This window comes from Triturus cristatus, chromosome 2_2 (genome assembly GCF_964204655.1).
Source record: "Triturus cristatus chromosome 2_2, aTriCri1.1, whole genome shotgun sequence".
NCBI classification, from domain to species: Eukaryota; Metazoa; Chordata; class Amphibia; order Caudata; family Salamandridae; genus Triturus; species Triturus cristatus.
The window spans coordinates 606,344,980-606,359,003 of NC_140582.1; the positions used below are offsets into that span (position 1 = coordinate 606,344,980).

The 14,024-nt window shown below is 46.1% G+C and overlaps 1 pseudogene; it reads left to right on the top strand.

Moving 5' to 3' along the window:
* The first annotated feature begins 13,060 nt into the window (after positions 1-13,060).
* On the top strand, positions 13,061-13,180 carry LOC146862572 (small nucleolar RNA SNORA26; annotated as a pseudogene).
* The last annotated feature ends 844 nt before the right edge of the window (positions 13,181-14,024 follow it).

The following is a 14,024-nucleotide window of genomic DNA, read 5'->3' on the forward strand; positions in this document are numbered from 1 at the left end:
TCAAACTTGAAAATGAGAGTTGGTGGAACCTATCACGTGCTATACGTGTTTCCCAAAAATCCCTTTGGGTTTAGTAATAACCCTGAAGCCAATAGTGATAATGCTCTCAGATGTGGTTCTAACAATGCATACACTGAAATTAATCTGTATGTGATTGTTCTATCACATCCGTGTGAGACTGTTCAGTGGAACACGATGAGATCTTCCATGAGAGCTCCTTCAGAGCACCAGTAGACGATGGGGAGGCAAACTTCACGTAATATAAGAATGCCCTCCAAGTTCAAGGCCTATGTAATGGATTATTTTGCAAGAAAGGAAGAAGCTGTAGTATCCTGAACTGGCATAATGCCTATGTTTTATTGCATGCTACTGTGTGCGGCATGGCTCCCTTGTTCACCACATGCCCTGCCCGAATCGCTGAGTTGGAACATTGGGAAGTGACGGTTGGGATGAGTGAGAGGTGGGATGTCATTGTGAGAGAAATCTTGTATGCGCAGGATTACTTGTTACTCTCTACTGAAGGACTACAACCCTGAAACACGTGTCTAGAGATACACAATGCTGGCCACATCAACAATGGTGAATACCAAAGACTTTCAACTGAACCCACCCGCAGATCCGACCGACCCCGACACCGCCGCCCGCAACCTCAAACAGTGGATCAACGACTGCGCCAACACCCTCGCCCTCCTCAAGAACCCCTCCAACAGCCACACTAGCAAGAAAGCCAGCTGGTTCACCGAAGACCTCCAGGCCTCCAAGCGAACCTGCCGAAAACTCGAAAAAACCTGGACCCGTGAACGAACACCGGAAACCTACACCACCCACAAGAATGCCACCCGCAGACACCACCACCTCATCAGATCCGCCAAAAGGACCTCCTTCAAAGACCGCCTAGACAACAACGCACACAACAGCAAAGAGCTCTTCAACATCGTGAAGGAACTCTCCAACCCCAGCTCCAATACCAACGACATCCCACCTTCACAAGACCTGTCCTACTCGCTGGCCACCTTCTTCCATCGCAATATCGCAGACATCCACGACAGCTTCAACACCGCCACCACCCCGGCAACCACTGAGACCCCCGCTCCCACGACCACCACCCGCACCAACCGCCTGATCTCCTGGACCAACATCAACGACACCATCAAGATCATGAACACCGTCCACTCCGGATCCCCGGACGACCCCTGCCCACACCACATCTTCAACAAAGCCAGCAGCACCATCGCATCCCATCTCCGGAAAACCATCAACATCTCCTTCGAGACAGCGACCTTCCCAGAGAGCTGGAAGCACGCAGAGATCAACGCCTTACTAACAAAAACCAAGGTGGACCCCAAGGACCTCAAGAACTTCCGACCCATCTCCCTGCTCCCGTTCCCGGCGAAAATCACCGAAAAGGCCGTCAACAAACAACTGACCAGCTTCCTCGAGGAGAACAGCGTCCTGGACCCATCCCAGTCCGAGTTCCACAGCAACCAAAGCACCGAAACTGCCCTCATCGCCGCCACCGGACATCAGGTCTCTGCTAGACAACAGAGAAACCGCGGCCCTCATCCTCCTGGACCTGTCAGCCACCATCAACACGGTCTGCCACCGCACACTACGAACACGCCTCTACGACGCCGAAATCCAAGAGAAAGCCCTGGACTGGACCTCCTCCTTCCTCGCCGGCAGGACACAGAGCATCTGCCTTCCCCCCTTCCGCTCCGAAGCAACCGAGATCATCTGCAGCGTACCCCAAGGCTCATCCCTCAGCCCAACGTTGTTCAACGTCTACATGGCACCACTCGCCCACATCGCACGACCTCAACATCATCTCCTACGCCGAAGACACCTAGCTGATCCTATCCCTCACCAAGGACCCCCACACCGCCAAAACCAACCTCCACGAAGGAATGAAGGCCGTCGCCGACTGGATGAGAATCAGCCGACTGAAGCTGAACTCGCACAAGATGGAGGTCCTCATCCCCAGATCCACGCCCTCGGCCTGAGACGACTCCTGGTGGCCGATAGTGCTAGGAACACCTCCAACTCCCACAGACTATGCCCGCAGCCTAGGGATCATCCTCGACTCTACCCTCTCCATGACGAAGCAGGTCAACGCCGTCTCCTCCTCCTGCTTCAACACCCTCCGCAGGATCTTCAAGTGGCTCCCCACCGAAACAAGAAGGACAGTCACCCAGGCCCTCGTCAGCAGTACACTGGACTACGGAAACGCCCTCTATGCAGGAGCCCCGGCCAAATTCCTGAAATGGCTTCAACGCATCCAGAACGCCTCCGCACGCCTGATCCTCGACATCCCTCGCCGCAGCCACATCACACCCCACCTGAAAGACCTAAACTGGCTTCCTGCCAACAAGAGGATAACCTTCAAACTCCTCACCCACGCACACAAGGCACTCCACAACACCGGGCCAATGTACCTCAACAGCCGACTCAGCCTCTACACCCCCACCCACCACCTCTGCTCCGCAGACCTCGCCACCATCCCCCGCATCCGAAGAATGACCGCCGGCGGCAGATCATTCTCCCACCCCGCCGCCAAGACATGGAACACCCTCCCCATCCACCTACGGCAGACCAAAGACCTTCTGACCTTCAGAAGACTTCTCAAGACCTGGCTCTACGAACAGTAGCAGCTCCCCCCCCCCCCCCGCCCGGGCCTTGAGACCCTTGCGGGTATGCACTGCGCTCTACAAATGCCATGATTGATTGATTGATTATCATGCACTGCATTCACAGTAATGCAGTTAGCCTAATTGTGAGCTGATATAGCAGACAGTGTGCTCCTAATAAGGTGATAGTCCCCACCTGAGGCTTGTTGTCACAACACGGACAGTCTGATGTGTCAATATAATTTTCATTGTGTTGTGAACTTTTGTCCTGAATTTTGACCCTTTGTCCTGAATTTCTAGCCATTGTCCAGAATTTTCCACCATGTCAGTGTAGTAATGTAGTTGCTTTACTTGGCAATAGAATAATATATGTAGAATGAATTACATCATTTAGAATGCTTGTGTTGTAGAACTGTGGAATGTACTGAGTTTAGCTGGTGTCTTCGTTGGAGGAAGCAGCACCCTTTTTACTTCCACGCTTATTTTAGAAATAAAGAAGATTCAATACATAATCACGCGTGGATTGTTACTACAGATTTGGCGACGGTCTGGTGATCAACCTACGTGGGATTTCGAGACCTAGTGCCAGCGATTTCTGAAGAACGTGTGAATGAATTTGCGTCACTTCAAAGAAAAAAGAATAAGAAGGAACAAAGAAACGTTATGGATGTAACCAACGCGTATGCTGCCTGAACTGTGAGGCGCTTTTATCTGATACCTGTTTTTCAAGTAAGTGCAGCGCCTTACCGCATCTGTTCAACAGTATTTACCGTTTCCAGCACGCATCTTATTCTTTTCAAAAGACGCGTTTTCCACACTCCCGTGCATTGTGATACTCCTTGGATCGAAGGTCGGTGACGTGACGCGACGCGCTTCCCTGACGTTACCATGGTGAGATCAAATCATGTCAGGGTGTGCAAAGGTCACGCACGGCAGCCATCTTAAAAAAAAAAAAGTTATTCACATCGGAGATATCGGGAGCGGATTCTGGCATCTTTGCAATAATTGATGAAATCGGCAAGTTTAAAGGAATAAAAGAATCATACGTTACATTGATTTTTATAATTAATTAGTGCAAGGGTGCTGCGCTGCACGTTTAAACTATTTTTTTTCTCTTTCAAGTATCGATAAACTTTTAGTTTGGATACAAGTAAGGAGCTTACACAAAACTCCTCTTTATATATTATATATATTTTTTGTGGAGGTTAACGTACTGCATCTACATGCCTTCCACAAGTTCAACTGCTTCTTCTGGAGAAACCTCTATTCACGCAATGCATGTAAATTCACCTAGAGAATTCTTATCTGTGCCAGGTGAGCCACCTGTTGCTTGGAGTGACTGGAAGGAATACTTCATTAATTATATTGCAAACCTGGAAGATGTAAACGGTACATTTTCACCTGAAAGAAAAAAAAGAATTCTCATGTTGTGTTTGGGTCCAGAGGGTCTTCGGGTGTATAATCAATTACAGAAGCAGAACAGAGTTGGGGGGAGACATGGATGTGTTCAAAGCAGCTATTCTAGATCTGGATGACCATTTTTCGCCAAGTGTTTGCATTGCTGTTACAAGACATTGTTTCTTCCAAAGGAAACAAGACAAACACGAGAGTATTGAAGACTATGTAGCTGCGTTAAAGAAACTAGCTGTCAAGTGCAAATTCGCACAACTTCATGACGAACTCATACGTGCTCAGATTGTTATGTATACAAAAAACAAAACAATACAATATAGATTATGGGTGGAAGGTGAAGGTTCATTAAAAGAGATTATTGCTATGGTAAAAAAAGCTGAGCTTTCAGCGCGGTGTGCTAAGGCGTCGTTAGCTAATGATAAAAAAGAAAGTGAAGTTGTGAATAAAATTTCTGAAAGTAAAGTTAGCCATAAAAGCAACAAAGAGTTTAAAACAGTTAACAACAAGAAAGAAAATACTGAATTAAAAAAACCTCTGATTTAGTGTGTTATAGATGTGGCAGTCGTTCGCACCCAGCTAACTTTCAAAAGTGTCCCGCTAGATCTACTAAATGTTTAGTGTGTGGAATAATAGGACACTTTGCAAAGGTGTGCAGAAGGAAGGTGCATAAGAGCAACAAAGGTAAAGTATCTTGTATTCAGGAGACAGAATTTGACTATAGTTCGTCTTCAAGTGAAGAAAGTGTACAAACCCAAACCACCATGAAGAAGAAGGTTGTTTTAAACATTTCAGATGCCTCTTCCACGAAACCTTTGTGTCAAGTTTCTTTAGGTGGTGTGTCTATTCAATTAGCGGCTGACTCGGGTTCACCTTATACTATTATCGCTCAACATGTATGGGAAGAGCATTTCATTTCACAAATCGGTAGTTGGTTGGAACCACCTGATATTGCTCCTGAGAGCTATACTGGAGAAAGAATTGATATTCAAGGGTTCAGGTTACTAGTCTTTAGATTTAAAGGCAGACATGCTACTGGAAAACTATATATTGCTAAAGATGGACCATCCGTCTTAGGATGGAAAGACCAGAAAAACTTGGATATCATTCTGGACCCCCATAGCAAGGAGCAAGTTTTAGTCTTGTGTGAAGGTGAGAACACTTAAAAATGGGTTCCTGACGAATTCTCATCTGTTTTTTCTGGACAAATGGGTAAACTTAAGGGTTTTACTCACCAGATTCGGCTCAAAGATGGTGCTGTACCAAAGATACATAAAGCACGCAATATACCATTTATTATAAGAGATGAAGTCAAATCAGAATTGGACAAATTGTTAAGTTAAACATCATTGAGACAGTGGAAGCAGCAGAGTGAGTTTCTCCATTGGTCGTGGCACGCAAGGCTAATAGAATGTTAAACCCTCACTATGTGTAAGTAATTATCTAGCAGAATAACAACAGTCAAAGCGTTTATACTCACCCAGTGATGCGCAACTTACAATTACATTACAAAAGCAACATATATCATGCAATATTCTAATTTTCTACCATTAGTATGCGTACATATATTAGTATACAATTAGTTTAGCCATGCAAAATGCAAATCCCATGTGTAATTCTTTTCTTAATATAATTGGTAAGTTTCCACTTCAAATAAATTAATAATATTACTATTATTTGATTATTCAGATTAATATAAACATGCAGAATGGGGGGGGGGGGGGGTATACACAATTTTGTACTACCCGCCCCAGCAGTTGCACCTAAATTTTTACAAGATTTTGTGTGTGACTAATATTAATTTATTGCAATCTTTTCATGTAACTTTATTTGTGTTTTCAAAAATATATATATATATTTAGTGAGGGAGATGTGTAGTAATGTAGTTGCTTTACTTGGCAATAGAATAATATGTGTAGAATGTATTACATAATTTAGAATGCTTGTGTTGTAGAACTGTGGAATGTACTGAGTTTAGCTGGTGTCTTCGTTGGAGAGTACTTGTAAACAAGGGGAACCCGTTAGGTAAGAAGGACCTGGGGTATTTACTATTTCAAAAAACAAATGGTCCTTCGAAATCAATTTAGTATAGGAAAAATAAATATAGCCCAGAATCAGTACTATATTACTTAGAAATGTCCAGCCGGACATGTAAATTTAATGTTCAACGTAATGAATTGGCTATAGAGCAAAACTAATAGAGTGGGACACAGTCCTGTGTCCTTCAACAGACAAAACATATAGAACATACAAAGAACAATCACATTTGTAAAGGTTTTTTCAGGCTAAACAACCAAGCTTTACGCCGATCGAGAGATGGGGGGCAAGCTATTTAGAAGGTAAACAGTCATGCACAACTTTTAACTCATGTGTTTAACATGCATGCTGTTGCAATAACTCGACGACGTTTCGATCTATTACATAATATCTAGATCATCATCAGGACTAATGAATAACAAGCCTGAGAACGTGATGCCTGTAAGAATATAGGAAGGAACGGGAGGGGAAAGAAGGAGAAAGTTACAACCTTCGCAGAGACATGAGAACAGTGTGACTCAATTTGTAAACAGTGCACCAAGGTCAGAATATACAGGTTATATCAGAAGGAACTAGCAGTTCTAAACAAGCGAAAGAGCATAAGGCAGTGTCCAATGAGTGCAAGCAACAACAACGTATCAAGAATAAGGTGGGGCCAGGGGTAAAAATTAACAATTAAATTACTGTGCAGTGACAGGATGCATTCTCAGCTAGAGTAAAAACAAGCATTTGCAATGTTTTGGAGCTATTGGTATTGTAAATGACAATGCCTTTAATTTATTCACAAGCATCAGGCATCCACAAGCATCAGACATCAGGCATAAGACATCCACAAGCATCAGACATCAGTCATGAGACATCAGGCATCAGACATCCACAAGCATCAGACATCAGTCATCAGACATCCACAAGCATCAGACATAAGGCATCAGGAATCAGACATCCACAAGCATCAGGCATCAGTCATCAGGCATCAGACATCCACAAGCATCAAATATCAGGCATCAGACATCCACAAGCATCAGACATCAGTCATGAGACATCAGGCATCAGACATCAGTCATCAGCCATCAGACATCCACAAGCATCAAACATCAGGCATCAGACATCCACAAGCATCAGACATCAGGAATCAGACATCAGGTATCACACAACAGACATCAGGCATAAGACATCAGGCATCAGACATCAGGCATCAGACATCCACAAGTATCAGACATCTACAAGTATCAGACATCTACAAGCATCAGGCATCAGACATCAGGCATCAGGCATCAGACATCAGGCATCAGGCATCAGACATCAGGCATCAGACATCAGGCATCAGACATCAGGCATCAGACATCCACAAGCATCAGACATCCACAAGCATCAGACATCCACAAGCATCAGGCATCAGACATCAGACATCATGCATAAGACATCCACAAGCATCAGACATCAGGCATCAGACATACACAAGCATCAGACATCAGACATCATGCATCAGACATCAGGTGTCAGACATCATGCGTCAGACATCATGCGTCAGACATCCACAGGCATCAGACATCAGGCATCAGACAGCCACAAGCATTAGACATCAGGAATCAAACATCCACAAGCATCAGAAATCCACAAGCATCAGACATCATGCATCAGTTATAAAGGTCTGAAAGATACTTCATATCGACACACTTATGCTTACTGAAGATTCACTGTGTGTTGTGTGAGACCTGGTAGAAAATGAACTGAAGAATACACCTGTAACTGGGCCAAAGCTAATATTCAATCTATTGTGTAGTTTCAGTAAATTAAGGCAGAGTGGAACATTTAAGTCACATCTTTGGCAGTCTGCCACAACTGGCCAGGAACAATTCAAAGAGAGAGGAGGTCAAGCCGACGGGAACTCAACGCCCAGCTTCTGCAGCACACCTAAACTTTTTTAATCCATGCCGGGAGATAGCGAGCTGCCCGCCCAGGGTCGAAGTTTGTTAAGAGGTGGAGCCAGGGGTACGCTTTGTGAGTTCTTTCGAGCCTTCAATAAGTGATGCAATTGATTAATTCAATGGTTTTCACTGCTTGACCTCAGAAGGATAAAAGTCAGAGTCATCAGAGCTGGTAACAGAGATTTGAGGAGTCACATTGGTATAACGTAGGAGTGGGAAGTAAGCACGCACCACCTCTCCTGGTGCACGCCTTCCCCAAGCGCTTTTAAAATGTTTGAGCTCGGCTGGCATGCGGTAGAGAGATTTCTTGCCAGCCTATCACGTCCGAGGGGTGGGGTGTTACACACAACTCAAGAACGCCCCTGATGCCCACAAGTTTATATGACGTGTCAGGGAAAATCTGACTCTAGGCTCAACTAAAAACACTGTATGCATACTCCCTACTTGGAGCAACACTACTGCATTACATTGTAAAAGGTAAAAGTTTAGCTTAAACTAGTGAGTGCCAATACATAGCGCACAGTAACGTCACACAGACTTATAATAATCACATACTACTATAACAGTACGCATAACTTCACCATCCCTAATGTGTTGTGTTACAACACGCTACTCGACTACAATATTACATCAAGAAATGTATGTGGATAGGACGCACACGCTCCCTCACGGACAGTCACACGAAGAGAACTTAATATGAGCATGGTAATTGAAATAGTATAGATGCACGCCCCTCAGTAACTTACCGGCATTGGGCAGCTCCAACAGTGTTCAACGTATAAAAGTAAACTAGTCGTAGAGCCCGGGCAGCAGTCGTTCCTCACGTTAAGGGCACAGCACCATGCCCCCTTTAGCAGCTACACCGCTGACTTGAATGTTTAAAGGTGCGCATATTGTCGCGTACGGGTCAGCCATGGAAAAGGCATTGCAAACAAACTAAACGCAGATGTCTGCAGGCCATCCCATCTGCTATTAGCTGCAACCGCCTCAAAGTAAACCCCCCAAAAAGGGCTAGGTTCAAAGTCGGCTCAGCAGTTCCGATAAACAAAAGAACATAGAAAACAAGTACAATAGAAAACGTAAATCAAAACCCTTAGCGTGCGTGGTGCTGGTGAACTTTGAAGCAGTTATTCATGGCTAGGGTCTTAAGGGGCTCGATGTGGAGGCACAAGAAACACTAATCAGAGCAGGGACTCTGCTCTGTACGTTCACGGCAAGACACTGAGCCTTAGGAGAAAGGAAGCCCTTGTATGTTTCTTACCAGGGGTGTACTTGAGCACCATGGACTGTTTGCGGGGGGAGGTGCCCAAGGCGGCCGTTGGTAGCTAGATGCTGCTGGGCAAGGCCGGGAGGGACGCCAGCCCTGCTCCCGATGTGTGCTCACCAGCAGTGCCCTCAGAGAGAGGGTATGGAGGGCAAAGGATACCTCTGTTGGTGAAGGGAGACATAGGAGCAACGATGGCACCGGAGCAGCCCTAGCGCCAAGCCTCCACCTCGTCCCCATAATAACAGCAAACTCAACTCAGACGTGCACATTCCCAGCGTCTCGTGAGTGATGTGCACGTGCTGAATGTAAAAAAAACAGCGATCTAGGAGGGGTGGTGGGGCGGCAAACACGCACAGGGAGACAAGCGCAATATAAATTACATAAACAGCGTCCTGCGAGTGGTGTGCCCGCGCTGGCACAGTTATACTTTATATGGTCACACTTGGTCACTGCCCGCAGCTGGTAGCCTCTCCTGCAGTCTGTGTCGCCGTCCAACATCCTCAGGGTCGCACGATGCTGTAAGGGGTCCACCTCCCGATAACCCCTTGGTCTGGTATATGTATATGACAGACACAGAAGGGTGATCAGGCGAGGGAAGGAAAGGAAGGGGACTGCAGGGAGGGAGACCTGAAAGAGAAATAACAAGGCGCTATGGTTAGGACAACCCCTATACTCCTGTACACAATGTTTCCCCTACTTCCCCTGCTGTACCTGTAAAAGAAAGAAAGCACTCCTGAACTGGGAGACCTGGAGAGCCGGGGATCAGGGCAGTTCGTGAACCTACAGAAATGACACTGTTTAGCCGATGAATACCCTTATCGGTAATTCCCCTCCACACTGGTCCACTCCCTGAACAAACGGACCTACCACAAATCCTGGATCTCGGGTATAACAGGGGAGGGGAAGGACGTATGCCAGAAGTCACCTCTCCGCCCCTGTTAGAATATAAATAAACAAATGAGGTGCAGCGAAGCTTGTGAACCTGTTAGTTGCCTGCAACTCCTTTCACAGATTCTTCACAAACCCCTTGCGCTACTCCCATGCTTCTGGGGTAGAGCGTACTAGGATATGAGATGATTTCACAAATGTCTCGGAGGAAAGTCCAAACCACACCAGCAGGTGTGCCCACCACCGCACCACTGGAATGCTTCCCACTGTCTGTGAGGAACTAGGTACGGCTCAGCACTTTAGAGTTGGCAGCTCGCGCTAATGAATAAACTCTAGAGAAATGTCTCACAGTACGGGCGATTCCGCAATGCCTAGGGGAGGCTTCCAACGGAACCGCAGCGGTACCGTTACTAAACTCAGTTCTTAGAAAGGACATGTGCAACAAAACGGCAGTGCGAAACAAAGTCAGCGAGGAATCAAGTTGGTGCTGAGCACCCCTACCAGAACGCCACACTCGTCCGCACTCGAACCTGGAAACCAAAATAACCGGCACCCGCTTGATGCCGGATGTTCCTTTTTCTTCGTCTTCGCGCCGTGCGTGATGACGTCAGAGCGTCACCCCACAATGCGCGCCGGGACATGTAGTTCCTTCACTCCCGTCTAATACGGGTATGTCGTCCACGGGCTGTCAGTGCTCTACGGTGCGCCACAACAGTCTGGAGCGCCCGCCGTACTGATAATTAAAATGTTACCTGCGGGCTTGGGGCCTCCTGAAGTGTCCACCATGGTTAAAGTTGAATTGAGGTGCCGCGCTGAATGAGCGAAGATCTGTTACAAACAAGGAAACAGAACAAGCGGTTGTGCGGCCGCAAAAGTGAAAGTGATCGCGATCAAACATCAAAGCGGCCGTGCAGCCGCGAAAGTGAAAGCAAATGGTGTGCAGGCTGCCAAATGGTGCGCGCGCCCGGCGCACATGCACTGTATTTGGAGGCCTGAAAGCACTTGTTTGCACTTCCAGATCAAAAGCTCTCGCGAGAGCAGCGCTAAAGCGCTGTCTCAGGCGAGACCTAATGAGCCAGGTGAGGGATAGTGGGGAAGTCACAAAGCGCGAAGTAGCGGAGACAGCGTGGTAGAATGGTTTGTGACAGGCAATTAGAAGGCTAAGTGAGTGCTGAGTAGAACGGCGAAGGGTTTACCGTGAGCGAGTGTGATGCTCGGTCTGTCCAAGTGTGGACACGAAGGAAGATTCCTAGAGGGATTCCACAGGAAAGCGTTGAAGGAGCGTCCGGGGTATAGGACTTCTACGGAGGGAAGCATCCGGGATGAGGTGGGGAGGGCGATGGGAGGATGTAAGCACGAACCGCGAGAAGTAAAACTCACCAGTTAGTGCAGCCGACAGATTCTCGTCAAGAAGCTGAATAATGGCAATGGGCGCCGGTGCATATGAAACCGGTCTTCCGCGTAGGGTGAGGCAACTTGCCGATCACAAGCATGGCCTGCGGATTGGGGAGGGTAAAGGAGGTTACGATAAGGAATTGTGTTGAAGGGGTGGGCAGCACAGGGGAGCACGGCAAGAGCTTACCTTCCTTGAGGATGAAGAGCGCGATCGCTGATGTGGGGAGCTCGCGAGTGACGAGTCTAAAGCGACGGTATTGGGGCACGTGAGCATGCGCGTTACGTGCCTGAAAAGGGTGCAACCGTCAGGAAGAGGGAAGGAGTGGCGGCCATATTGGGTCAGTGGAGGGAATGTATGGAAGGGGCTAAGATATGTGATGTTGCGGTAGTTTGGAGGATTAAAAGGAGAAAGGTCTCAATGATGCGCAATTCATGCACTAATAGAGATAGAAGAGATCAGAGGCAGTGTGCCATGCAAGCCGGGTGCGTGCTAAGAACGCAATAATGTGAGAAGAGGGAAATGGGTAGCAACCAATTATGTCAGTGGAGGGAGTGATGTGAATCTGAGGATCAGTGACATAGCGGAGTTCTCCTAAGGGAATTGGAAACAATTCATGGAGGAAGCAGCACCCCTTTTACTTCCACACTTATTTTAGAAATAAAGAAGATTCAATACATAATCACGCGTGGATTGTTATTACAGTCAGGTGTAACCCGACACAATTTGTTAGTGTTAAAAAGCGTATGTTCGCTCGTGTTGCATCATCATGAACCAAGATTACGATATTCAAAATGTACTAGGTTGCCAAATAAAAAGAGCGGACTTGAACGCTCGACAGCTGGTACCATAAAATGAGTGTACTCGATGACAAAACTCGCATTTCACCCAAATGCTTCTCTACGCTGTTTATTTTTACGATATTTAGCTGTAGTACTGTGAATTTCACAAAACGCTCAGAACCAGCTTTAAACCTTCGCTACACGTAATACCAGCACCGTGACAATGAAATAAAAGCACGCTAGAAAGAACCAATGGAATAGAGAATTAAAAAACAATTTAACCCTACGTAGCGTACGAACGCTTGTCCAACAGGAGGATGTGACGTATTTGTCACATGGTGTTATGTAGGGGCTGAGGCTACGGGATATTCCTCTAATGCGAAACGAGTCACTCAATTTGCCGAGGTTCCTCTCGCGATAGGACAGTGCGTTTATAAGCCGCAGGCGGAAACCTGTTCTCTTTTTTTTCCATTGTTGTTCGTTTTAGAGGTAAGTTGGATGATTGTGTTGGCTCGCTTATTCGAAAACTGTTCCACGAGTGGTTTAGTTTGTTGATAGTTTAAAAAAAAAATTTTTGGTGGTAGATCACCCTTCGACGTTCTTGTACTAAACAATTAGACTAAGCGTCCTTTTACTTACAGCTTGTTTCTCGTGCTGTTTAAGTGTTCTTATTTGTATACGCTTATGTTTATAACGTGCGCCATTCATCGAATCTTGCGACTCCCTTTTAAGTGCGCATTCAGAGCTTATTGTGCTTTGTAATGGCCAACACAGGGGGAAAGAGCATTTCTCACTTAAACCTGGAGATGGTGATTCGCACGCCTCTCCGGATCCTGTCGTGGGGTACATTAATTCATGCTAAGCGCTATTAAGGGCTTAGTCTTATGCTAATGTGGTGTTATCACTTGCCGACATTACTTTTTTATTCTTTGATGCATATAGAATTTGTATCAAAAGTAATCTGGCGTAAACAGACTAGTGTTGCAAAAATGTTTTTATATAGCGAATGTTAATCGTGAGTGGCACCGTATATGATGGTCACTGGTAGTTTAGCTTTCTGCAAACTAAAACGTGGAAGTGTAAGCGCGCTACTCACCCGTCAGGGTCTCAATGCGCCTGGGGGTGGACGGGGTTAGCAGATCTGTTTCGCCGAATAGCCAGAAAAAACTAGAAAAGTATGTGTGCACTGATTAATTCTTTATTTTTTTTTCTGTAGATGTGGGGTCCATGTGCTGTGGACTTGAAGGTATGTATTTCTAGATTTTAAAAAGCGGATTGTTCTAATTTCGATCATTACACAATTATCACGTCCAGTGACGTTTAAACTTATGCGTCTAACTGGCAACTTTAAAACCAGTATTTTCCTCGTTCCGAGTACTTTGTACAAATGAACAGATTTACTTCCAATTGGATATGCATGGTTGTAATAATGTCAAATGTGTCCACGGTTTCAGCTGTTTAGTTTAATCAGTGCTGTAGGTGGACTTGGATTGCAGAGTGTAGCTTTAGTTTATGGCTCCCTATTAAGCATATGGTATATCTGCGTTCCTTGTTATATTTAGTCTTGCTAGTTTTTAACCCCTCTTTAGCTTTGCCCATTCAAGGCGTGTCATGCTTTGTAGTGGCCATCTCCGGGGGGGAGAACATTTCTCGCTAAAATTTGGAAGGAAGCTTCAGCTTTCACTCCGGATCTTG